General features: G+C 44.9%; 1 pseudogene across 1 annotated transcript in view; it reads right to left on the bottom strand.

Annotated features, from left to right (window-relative positions):
* Positions 1-1,353: 1,353 nt before the first annotated feature.
* LOC308099375 (tectonin beta-propeller repeat-containing protein 1-like) overlaps positions 1,354-11,463 on the bottom strand; it is a 46,449-nt pseudogene continuing 36,339 nt past the window's right edge. Inside the window, exons 23-27 of the transcript XR_013935142.1 lie at positions 10,796-10,931; positions 4,652-4,744; positions 3,480-3,586; positions 2,782-2,901; positions 1,354-1,497 (exon numbers count right to left, since the gene is read on the bottom strand). The product of XR_013935142.1 is annotated as a tectonin beta-propeller repeat-containing protein 1-like (transcript). The remainder of the gene's footprint in view (positions 1,498-2,781; positions 2,902-3,479; positions 3,587-4,651; positions 4,745-10,795; positions 10,932-11,463) is intronic.

Below are 11,463 nucleotides of genomic sequence, written 5' to 3'. Positions count from 1 at the left end.
TAGTTTTTATTTAGTTTTCGTCAGTGAAAAAAGGTAGTCGACCAACATTTTTCGTTTTAGTCGACGAAATCAACACTACCTGGACCCTACTTTGACCCCACCACTGTCCTAGATTATTTTTAAATGACGCACTGGTATCGGGACGGTACTCGGTATCGACTGATATGCAAGTTATCGGTATCGGGAAGGAGAAACTGGTCATCTCTACTCACAACGTGTCGCATCACAACGCACTGTGAGCTTGTAGATCGACTATTTTCAGTGAGCCGACACCTCAGTATAATGAATATAATGAATTATCCGCCTCCTCTAAAGATGATCTTGATATTATAAAATCTATTTGCTAGATCTGTGTTTTAGATATGTACAAATAATATATGGTCATGTATGTATGCATTTTTGTCAATAAAAACATCAATCAATCAATTAACCAATCAATCAATCCATCTCATGGATCACCCGATGAGAGCAAATGTGCTTCAATCTTTTTTTTTTTTTTTACCAAATCGCACCAAACGTCATCTGCAGGCTACAATGTTCCCGTTAGCCCTGTTTTTAAGTAAATCAAATCAAATCATTGCTGCATGTTTTATGGGGGGGGGGGGGGGGGGGGGGGACAAACACAACTGTAACATTCATCCATCTATGGAGCACGAATCTGCCAAAACAGAATGACATGAAGGTTGGGGAGGGTCTGGTCTGAGGAGATATAGACCAATGATTCTCAACCCTTTTTAAATTTTATTTCAAGGACCCCCAGGTTTGATATCGTCTCTGTCGGGTGGAAACCTCATAGTATGTCCAAAACTGTTACTTTTCAAGATTCAAATTTAAAAGTAGCAAAAGTAGCAGATCTACAAGCTCGAAACGCGTCGCTTTGCTTGCAGCTTTTGTGTGACGCTGTAGTATGATCCAGTAGGGCTTTAATTTACGGGGGGAAAAAAACTGAAAAAGTTAGAATACGGAGATAAGAGGTTTCTGCCCGACAGCAACGATATGCATTAGTCCATAGACCCCCATTTGCTACCATTTTTAAAAAAATCTGTTGGACCTCAATCAAAACCGTAAAATCCATGTGTACACTCTCTGAGTTACAGGCCTATAAGGGTCCATTTGGTTCCTAATAACTATCAGTCATTTAGCTGGGGACCGCCTGGGACCCCCCCCCCCCCCCAAGGACAGCCTGGGGGTCCCCGGGGACCACACGTTGAGAACCAGTGGTGTAGACAGTGTGGAGCCAGGCACGAGGAGGGCTGCGAGGAAGTTGGGTTGGGCATGCGTGGGCGTCAAAGCCACGCCCCCAACCCCACCTGACGCCAAAGCCACGCCCCCCCCCCCCCCCCCTGGGCGGGGTCACACAACACCCACGGCGTTCCCGTTCGCTTGTGCCTCGGTCGGCCTGGGGGGGCGGGGACTGGCGGCGGGGGCGGAGACAGGAAGTGGGAACGGAGGGCGGTCTATGGAGTTCCCCCTCACGCTGATGTGCTCCCACCCACCCTGTGGAAACAAACAAACAAATACGTAATAATCAGTAGGTTCATTGTCAATAATGGGTGAACAGTCAGAATTCAAAGCTCCCAGATAATATACTGTATTTATAAAATATACCCATTAAAATGATCTTCAAGACCAGCTGAAAACCCCCAAAACAACAAAAATGGTGTTTTACACTTTTAGATCATATCTGTGGTCAGAATGTGTCAAACTTAAAAGTAATGCGTGATTACATCAGCAGGTACTACTAATCTGTTTCACCCAATACTATGCCGTTTAACTCACTGCCAGATTAAATACATAAATGAATCGCCCACTGACAGCGTTTTGGTTTTCCTTAACTTTTCAACTAGTCACAGAATATTTATAATCCAATATGATCGATCCCCCGACGGTTGCTAAACACGGAGGGTTTCACTGTGCTTCCGCGAGGGGAAAAAAGTCATCACGACCCCCCGTTCACTTGTTACAGGCCGTTGAATATAGCATGCCTCGTCAAAAATGCAGGGAAAAAATAATAAAAAAAAGATACAGCCGTTTCCCCAAATACGCTAAGCAGGAAGTTAACTCTTTGCCTGCCACTGACGAGATTTCTCGTCAGATTCTGCCAAGGCGCGCGTGTTTTCCACCAGATGGCGCTGTTCGCTACCTTATGAATGATGCTTTCACTGCCAGATGACGACAGACCCAGATCTGACGTCATTGTAAACGGAAACGGCTTGTTTACTTCCTGTTTATTTCCTGTGGGAAAATGGCTATATCTCCGTTCCTCTTGCTTTAAGGCAAAAACAAGCCACATTCAACTGGCCACAGCTATGCGACGGATTACCGCGAGCGGAATTTTGCGCGTTTGTATGTGTAATGAGGCGATCTACGTGAGGACGGCGGTCACGCATAATAGTCCATGATTTTTCAAAGGTACAGTAAAATCGCTCGTTTTGGCTGGCAGTGGGGTGACACTATTACACTGTTTACTCTGGCAGTTAAAGAGATAATGGTAGTGGAGATCTTTCGATCACGTGATCTCCTGGATCTGTGTGACTTGAGGATGACAATGGTCACTCGTGTGTTCGAGAACAGCGCCACCTGGTGGAAAACAACTGAAAACGAAAAAGTCGTCTTTGGCAGTCTGGGCCTTTGGAAAAAAAAGTCAGTCATGAGTTAAGTGGTCAGATGGGTGGGCCGCAAATGCTTTTGAGCTTTTCACGTGTAGACCCTGATCCAGAAAAGGTTGATACTTGAGAACCATTGCTTCATGTGAAAGAGCTGTGATGATGTCACACTCACCCCGAGGCCGTAGTCCCAGGATTGGCCCTTGGGTTGCATAGGCCCCACCCCCAGCCTGTGACAGACAGCTCCTGGCGTCTCAGAGGGGTAACCCGGGACGCTGTCGGCTATGATCCATACCTGCAACACATGACGGCACCGAGCCAATCAGAATACCTGCAACCAGTGGTGGAATGTAACTAAGTACATTTACTCAAGTACTGTACAATTTTCTACTCCACTACATCTCAGAGGCAAATATTGTATTGCAAAATATTGTACTTTTACTCTTATTTGAAAACTTTAGTTACTCGTTACTTTGTAGATTTGAATTATTATTACAAAACATACATTAACCCTATTTTAACTTGTTGTCTATTTAGACGTAGCCTCGCGTAGCCAGACTAGATCACTGAGTGGATATGAGTCTGGTGCTTCCACGAGGACGTTTTTTTTCCCCAAGGGGCGGGATCAAAACAATGGCCCTCGACGCAATTGGTTAGACCTATACAACCAACTACCAATTACAGTCTCCCATATTCGAATACTGGGCCCTGATTGGTCACCCGCGTCTTCTGGAGCAGGAAATGGATTCTCTATGGAGCGGTGCCAGACCCAAATCGCAGAGTGCAACTTTTTTTTTTGCACTCGCAGATTCGTCTGGTTCCCAGGCTAATGTAGACGTGTTGTGAGCTTTTTTTGGTGACGAGACAACAGACCTGGTCCAGGGCTCCCACGGAGACCTTGGTGACGTTGTTGGAGATCAGCTCCCACGCTGAACCCTGGGGGTAGCTGGGGGTCAGACCCTGCCTGTACCACAGGTTGCCTACAGGGGGAGACAGAGAGGGAGAGGTATGTGCACTTCATTAAAGACTGTGCAGAAACATGCTCCACAATGCTCCAGAGGTACATTGTGTGTGCAGTGGGGCGGTCGGAGGCTGCAGTGGCTCAGGAGGTACAGCGGGCCGGATGGGAATCGCTGGGGATCGACCGGTTCGATCCCCAGCTCCCCACTGGATTAGTGTCGAAGTGTCCTTTGAGCAAGACACTCAACCGCTTAAACAATTTATACTTCCCCAGTCGCCAGTCCGATAATAGCCGGTCTACAAGCGCACAACGTGCCGTGTTGTGAGCTTGTAGATCTGCTATTTTCGTTGAATGTTCACCCCAGAATAGGGACGCTATAGTGTTCAAGTTAACCCCTAACACAGCGGTTCTCAACAACTAAATTGATGATAGTTGGGAACCAAGCTAATTTCACCCAATGTTTTACACCTGTAAACCTGTGATGTGACACTAACGTTGATTCTGACCCTTACAGGTCTGTAACTTTGAGAGTGTGCAAATGGACCCTTACGGGCACACTATCAGAGTTAGATAAACACTGAGGATTTTACAGTGTAGATTGGAGTGCCAACTATTTATTTGTTTAAGTATCAAATGGGGGTCCGTGCCCATGGCCTAATGCATATCAAACTGGGGGTCCTTGACATTAAAAAGGTTGAGAATCACTGCTAGGGCTGAGTCACAATTACACATTTAAGTTGACAATTAATTGTCCCTCAAATAATTGCCATTAACAATTTAATTGTGTGTTTGGCATTTAACATTGGAACATAATAAGCTTTTTACGCTTCAAAATCAAAAATTGCACAGAGCAGATATGAGAAATAACTGAAATATACAAAGACATTATTGACATCTTTAATAATTTTATACATGTAAGCTTGTAGATCAGCTATTTCTGCTTTTTTAATGGAAAATGTGTGAAAATGTTCAACAAGGAAACGATTAACAATCGCAAAAAGAGTCGCGATTATCTCAAATAATTGCGACAGGCCTAATCACTGTACGGCTAGCTCCCAACATGAACAAGAGTTTTAATACTCACCGTTCTCATCCACAGCGAACACGGAGGTCCTTCCCACAGAGAGCTGTCTGAGCGTCTGCTTGGCCGGAGAGGGGATGTGGTACCAGCATTCACCTACAATACAACACAACACATCATGGAGGACAACAGAGCAGCACATAAGCTCCAGCACTGCACTACATTCATTGTTATCCTACTCTAAATGCGAGCAGCACACCTTTCTAGTTCTTTTTGTTTTGTTTAGTTCATTTTAGAAAATTTTAAAAACATTTTTGAAGACTTTACCTTTTGAAAATGTCCACCTATAATGACACGCTAGGTTACACGTAATGACATCATCACGCAACATCGCAACGATGACATCACGACCATGTCCTTTAAAATGAATAGTAAAATAAATAAACCCCCATTCATCAACGTGTAAACGCCTGTAGCCTGACTGAAACCTCCACCTGGAGAATAGCTGCCAACACGGCTGAACACACTATCTGCTGTGTGGTGTGAGGAATTCACAGAGCCTGTCCCTAGTGATTTATTTTCCATAATATTCGGGAGATCCACAGTTATCGGGTTTCTCGATTGGAAAACCCAACACCTCGGCTTTGCCGATTGGCCAAACTTTCTGTACGTTTGTGCAGCTGAACCTATGTACAGTATATGAGTGGTAGTGTGCACAATAGCACTCGTCAAGGATTTGACTGATAACTTTTAGTCGGTTGTTGTGCTTTTGTGGGAAATGATTCGCTGGACCGTGCGTCTGAAAGCAAGAGCATGTGAAACTGCTGTGACAGTCGGACAGAAGCTCTACTGTTTTAGAGACATATATCATGAGGTTCATGTATTCAACACAGTGTCCTTACGCTGGATGAAGTCGCCCCCAGTGACAACTGGGAGAGGGAGAATATCACCTTGAGGGTCCCTCCACGTGCTGGGGTTCCTCTGTGCTCATAGAAGACATCGTCTACTTCTGGGGAAGGAGGAAGTATACAACGGGATACTGCAACCTGCTCTATGCCTTTGATGTCGACACCCACAGATGGTTCAAGCCCCAGGTCTCTGGGTCTGTTCCAGAGGCGAGGTGCCACCACTCAGCCTGTGTCTTTGGGAAGGTCATGTACATCTATGGAGGATCCACCAGGCTGACAGCGCACCTTAATGACATCTACGCATTGGACACCAACACGATGGTCTGGTCTTTAATTAACGCCAGAGGAACTCTGCCATCTCCTTCATGCCGTCACTCTACCACCATCATGGGGACAAAGATGTTTGTATTTGGGGGCAGAGGGGACCAGGAACAGCTCGACAATAACATCAGAGTGTTTGACACAGAGACCAACTGCTGGCTGAGCACGCCTTCTACTCAGTTTATTCCAGAAGGACGCCGGTGGTCTTCAGTCTTTGCCTACAATGGAGAGCTGTACATTTTTGGTAGCTCCAACTGGAACCAAAACGTCAATGATGTGTGGAAATTCAATCCAGAGACCTTCTGGAAGAAAGTTGAGCCCAAGGGAAAAGGCCTGTGTCCAACGTATAGTATTAGTTTGTGCTGTTGCATGGTGGGAGATCGTGTCATCCTCCTTGGAGGAAGCAACGCAAAGGTGGGAGGGGTATCTCCCATTGGCCTGCATATCTTAGACTTAAGTCCTAGTCTGAAGACCTTATGCAAGCTGGCAGTTATCCAGTACGGTCTGGAGCAGTCTGGACTCACACATGACATCAGGTGGGAACTGGCAGCCATGACTAACAACAGCGACTGAAGAAACGGCCCACTTTAATAAACATACACACCACTTCACCTCTTAACCCATTTTGGGCGGGAACCCCTTTTTGTAACTATACCTTTCAGGACGGGAACCCCTTCTGGGGTTCCCGTTACTATGTGCAGTATATAGCAACATACGTTTTTTGTAAATTTTTAATAGATATTTGAAGTTTTTCAGAAAAGATTTAGAAGGTGTTTTTAGAATCGGCCTCAGGTCTAAATGGGTTAAACAAACACAAACAAGGAGCGGTCTAATAACAATGGGAAGTATTTCAAATCAATCTGACTGCCATTCACCACCATTGGCTTGTAGAGCATACAGACATACTGACCTGTATGGCTTTGGGGGGACAGATACTAACCTGTATGGTCAGCTCCCCAACATGTCCCCCGAGATACAATCACGACAAAACAACAAACAAACATGGGTCACAACTGCTACAGCTCTGTCGCTCACTGGGTCTGTACATCGTTAACGGTAGACTCCGAGGGGACTCCTTCGGTAGATATACATACAGCTCATCCCTGGGAAACAGCACGGTAGATTACTTTATCACGGACATAAACCTGGCATCGCTCAGAGCTTTCACAGTCAGCCCGCAAACACCCCTGTCAGACCACAACAGAACCACAGCCTATCTAAACAGATCAACACACAGACACAAAGAACAAACGCCAAACAAACTACATACTATAAGAAAACGTTACAAATGGAATGAACACAGCGCAGAAGCTTTCCAAAATGCTATTAGGCAAAAACAAGTCCAATCACAACTGGATCAGTTCCTAGAAAAAACCTTTGAAAAAAACAGTGAAAGTGTAAACAGGGCAGTAGAAGGCCTCAATCATATATTTGAACTAACAGCCTCACTAGCAAACCTAAAAGTATCAAACAGGAAAGCCAGAAAAAATGTTGAGAATGACAAATGGTACGATAACGACTGCAATAATCTCAGGAAAAAATTAAGGAAACTATCAAACCAAAAACACAGAGACCCAGACAACCACAACACACGTCTCCAATATGGGGAAACACTGAAACAATACAAGAAAACAGTAAGAGAAAAAAGAGATCAACATGTTAGAAACCAACTGCAAGATATCGAGGATTCCATACAGACAAACAGCTTCTGGGAAAACTGGAACAGACTTAATAAGCTAAAACAGGACGAACTACCCATCCAAAATGGAGATATATGGGTGAACCATTTTTCTAGCCTCTTTGGCCCAATCGAGAAGAACAAAGAGCAAAAACAAATAAAAGATAAACTACAAAACCTAGAGTCAGCCATAAAAGACTACCATAATCCACTAGATTCCCAAATCAACCTAAAAGAACTACAAGACAAAATAAAAACACTTAAAACCAAGAAGGCCTGCGGGGCAGACGGTATTCTAAATGAAATGATAAAATTCACCGACCTCAAATTCCAAATAGCCATACTAAAACTCCTAAATATCGTGCTCAGCTCTGGGATCTTTCCCAGCACATGGAATCAAGGGCTGATAACGCCACTCCACAAAAGTGGAGACAAATATGACCCAAATAACTACCGCGGGATCTGTGTAAACAGCAACCTCGGAAAGATCCTCTGCATGATCCTCAACCACAGAATTCTAAACTTCCTCACAGAAAGCAATGTCCTGAGCAAATCACAAATTGGCTTTCTACCAAAATATCGCACAACAGACCACATTTACACTCTAAACACCCTAATTGACAACCAATTAAACAAAAACAAAAGCAAATTATTCTCCTGCTTTGTCGACTTCAAAAAAGCATTCGATTCAATTTGGCATGAGGGTCTGATGTACAAACTGTTGGAGAGTGGCATTGGGGGGAAAACCTATGACATCATAAAATCAATGTACACTAACAACAAATGTGCAGTTAAAATAGGCGAAAAGCACACAGACTTTTTCCCCCAAAGCCGAGGAGTTAGACAGGGATGCAGCCTGAGTCCAACACTCTTCAACATATATATCAACGAATTAGCAAAAACGTTAGAACAGTCCACAGCTCCAGGCATCCCCTTGGCAAACACAGAAATCAAATGCTTACTTTTTGCAGATGACCTGCTGCTGCTGTCTCCAACCAAGGAAGGACTACAGCAGCAACTTGATCTCCTACACAAATTCTCCCAGACATGGGCCCTGACAGTGAACCTAACTAAGACTAAAATCATGATATTTCAAAAAAGATCCAGCCGCCAAAACCATCAATTTTTCCTAAATACAATCCCACTAGAACAAACAAAAAACTATACCTACCTTGGCCTAAACATCAGCAGCACAGGGAACTACAACCAAGCTGTAAAGGACCTGAGAGACAAGGCAAGAAGGGCATTCTATGCTATCAAAAGAAACATCAAAATAGACATCCCAATTAAAACCTGGCTTAAAATACTGGACTCTGTGATAGAACCAATTTCCCTCTATGGTTGTGAGATCTGGGGACCACTAGCAAACCATGACCTTGAAAAATGGGATAAACACCAAACCGAGACCCTACACACAGAATTCTGCAAATCCATTCTCCGTACCCAGCGAAAAACACCAAATAATGCATGCAGGGCAGAATTAGGACGATACCCACTAATTATCAAAATAAAAAAGAGAGCACTTAAGTTCTACAACCACCTAAAAGAAAGTGACCTAGATGCACTCCATAACAAGGCACTCACACACAGCGAAACCCTAGAGAGATGCCCCCTCAGCCAGCTGGCCCTGGAACTCCGGACACAAACAGAGCCACGAGATAGAAAACCCATTGGACTAAACCAAATTATAAAACAGCAAAAGGAAAACTACCTGACACACTGGAAAGAAGCAACACAAAAGCAGAGTAAACTAGAATGCTATCTGGCCCTAAACAGAGAATACGCAGTGGCAGAATACCTGAGCACCGTGACTGACCCAAAACAAAGAAAAATCTTAACTAGGTACAGACTCAGTGAGCACAGTCTTGCGATCGAGAAAGGTCGTCACAGGCAGACCTGTATCCCGAGAGAAGACAGACTATGCACCCACTGCACACAAAATGAAGTGGAAACCGAGCTACACTTCCTAACCGTCTGTCCATTGTACCAAGACATCAGAGACACATACTTCCCACAGATTACAACCACACACGGAGATTTTGAAAACATGACCAATGACAAAAAACTCCCATACCTGCTGGGCGAAGTACAACAATGTGCAAACACAGCAGCAAGATTTGTGAGTTGCTGTGATAGGAAAAGGATATCAAACGGAACACAACCACCCTAAAGACTAATCATTGTGTATATTCCGGCACTATACCTGCACCCAGTGATCTTGGTACATAGAAATTGACCTATCGAAGATTCTGACTTTCAAATGTACATATTTTTTGTTTTGATTGTATTGCTGTATTGTTGTATTATGCTTTCTGCTTTGGCAATGTAAACGTATGTTTTCTCATGCCAATAAAGCCCTTTGAATTGAATTGAATTGAATTGTATGGTTTTTGGGGGGACAGATACTGACGTGTATAGTTTTGGGGGGACAGATACTAACCTGTATGGTTTTGGGGGGACAGATACTAACCTGTATGGTTTTGGGGGGACAGATACTAACCTGTATGGTTTTGGGGGGACAGATAATAACTTGTATGGTTTTGGGGGGACAGATACTAACCTGTATGGCTTTGGGGGGACAGATACTAACCTGTATGGTTTTGGGGGGACAGATACTAACCTGTATGGTTTTGGGGGGACAGATACTAACCTGTATGGCTTTGGGGGGACAGATACTAACCTGTATGGTTTTGGGGGGACAGATACTAACCTGTATGGTTTTGGGGGGACAGATACTAACCTGTATGGCTTTGGGGGGACAGATACTAACCTGTATGGTTTTTGGGGGGACAGATACTGACGTGTATAGTTTTGGGGGGACAGATACTAACCTGTATGGTTTTTGGGGGGACAGATACTGACGTGTATAGTTTTGGGGGGACAGATACTAACCTGTATGGTTTTGGGGGGACAGATACTAACCTGTATGGTTTTGGGGGGACAGATACTAACCTGTATGGTTTTTGGGGGGACAGATACTAACCTTTATGGCTTTGGGGGGACAGATACTAACCTGTATGGTTTTTGGGGGGACAGATACTAACCTGTATGGCTTTGGGGGGACAGATACTAACCTGTATGGTTTTGGGGGGACAGATACTAACCTGTATGGTTTTGGGGGGGACAGATACTAACCTGTATGGTTTTGGGGGGACAGATACTAACCTGTATGGTTTTGGGGGGACAGATACTAACCTGTATGGTTTTGGGGACAGATACAGTACGTAGGCCTACCTGCAGGGTTTTGAGGGGACAGATACTAACCTGCAGGTTTTTTGGGGGGACAGATACAGTGCGTACCTGCAGGGTTTTGGGGGGACACGGACCCTCTGTAGAACACGGCTCCGTCCCGGGCGATGGCCCACACCTGGTTGGCACCGCCGATGGAGATGGACTTGAAGGGCTGGTCTGTGCCCACGTGGAGCCAGGAGGTACCCTGTGACATCACACACACACACACGCACACACACACACACACACACACACACACACACACACACACACACCAACATTAAAGGTGGGGTAAGTGATATTACGTATTATTTTGTAACTAACAAAATACACATCTTACTACTATAATTGATAAAAGCTCCGAAAGTTCGTCCGGGATTCGCAAGCACAGGATCACTCCATTTGCCTCCAAGACCCGCCACAGACTGCTGATCAGAGCTATGGCTATGATTTAGGCATCTTACCCCACCTCGATCAGTGATCAGACTCTTGGCTTGATTGATTCTCTGATTTGCCATCAGACCCTCAGCCTGATCTGGCAGGTTGCCATAGCAACCAGATACAGGAAGTCTGACCTCTTTATCACATGACCGAGGTTGGGAGGTTGGGACTAGAGGTTAGGGCCGCAAAGCAAAGCGGGGAGGGAGGAGAGGGGATGAGAGGAGAGGAGAGGCCAGAGGGGCCGGACTTTGCATGACGTGTGTGCAGAGTGACTAGGCCAGTGCTGTCTGGACCAA

Source organism: Gymnoscopelus braueri, assembly GCF_963280865.1.
Source record: "Gymnoscopelus braueri genome assembly, chromosome: 13".
Taxonomy (NCBI): domain Eukaryota; kingdom Metazoa; phylum Chordata; class Actinopteri; order Myctophiformes; family Myctophidae; genus Gymnoscopelus; species Gymnoscopelus braueri.
The sequence above is the reverse complement of the archived record's forward strand: the minus strand, read 5'-3'. Positions and strand labels throughout refer to the sequence as shown.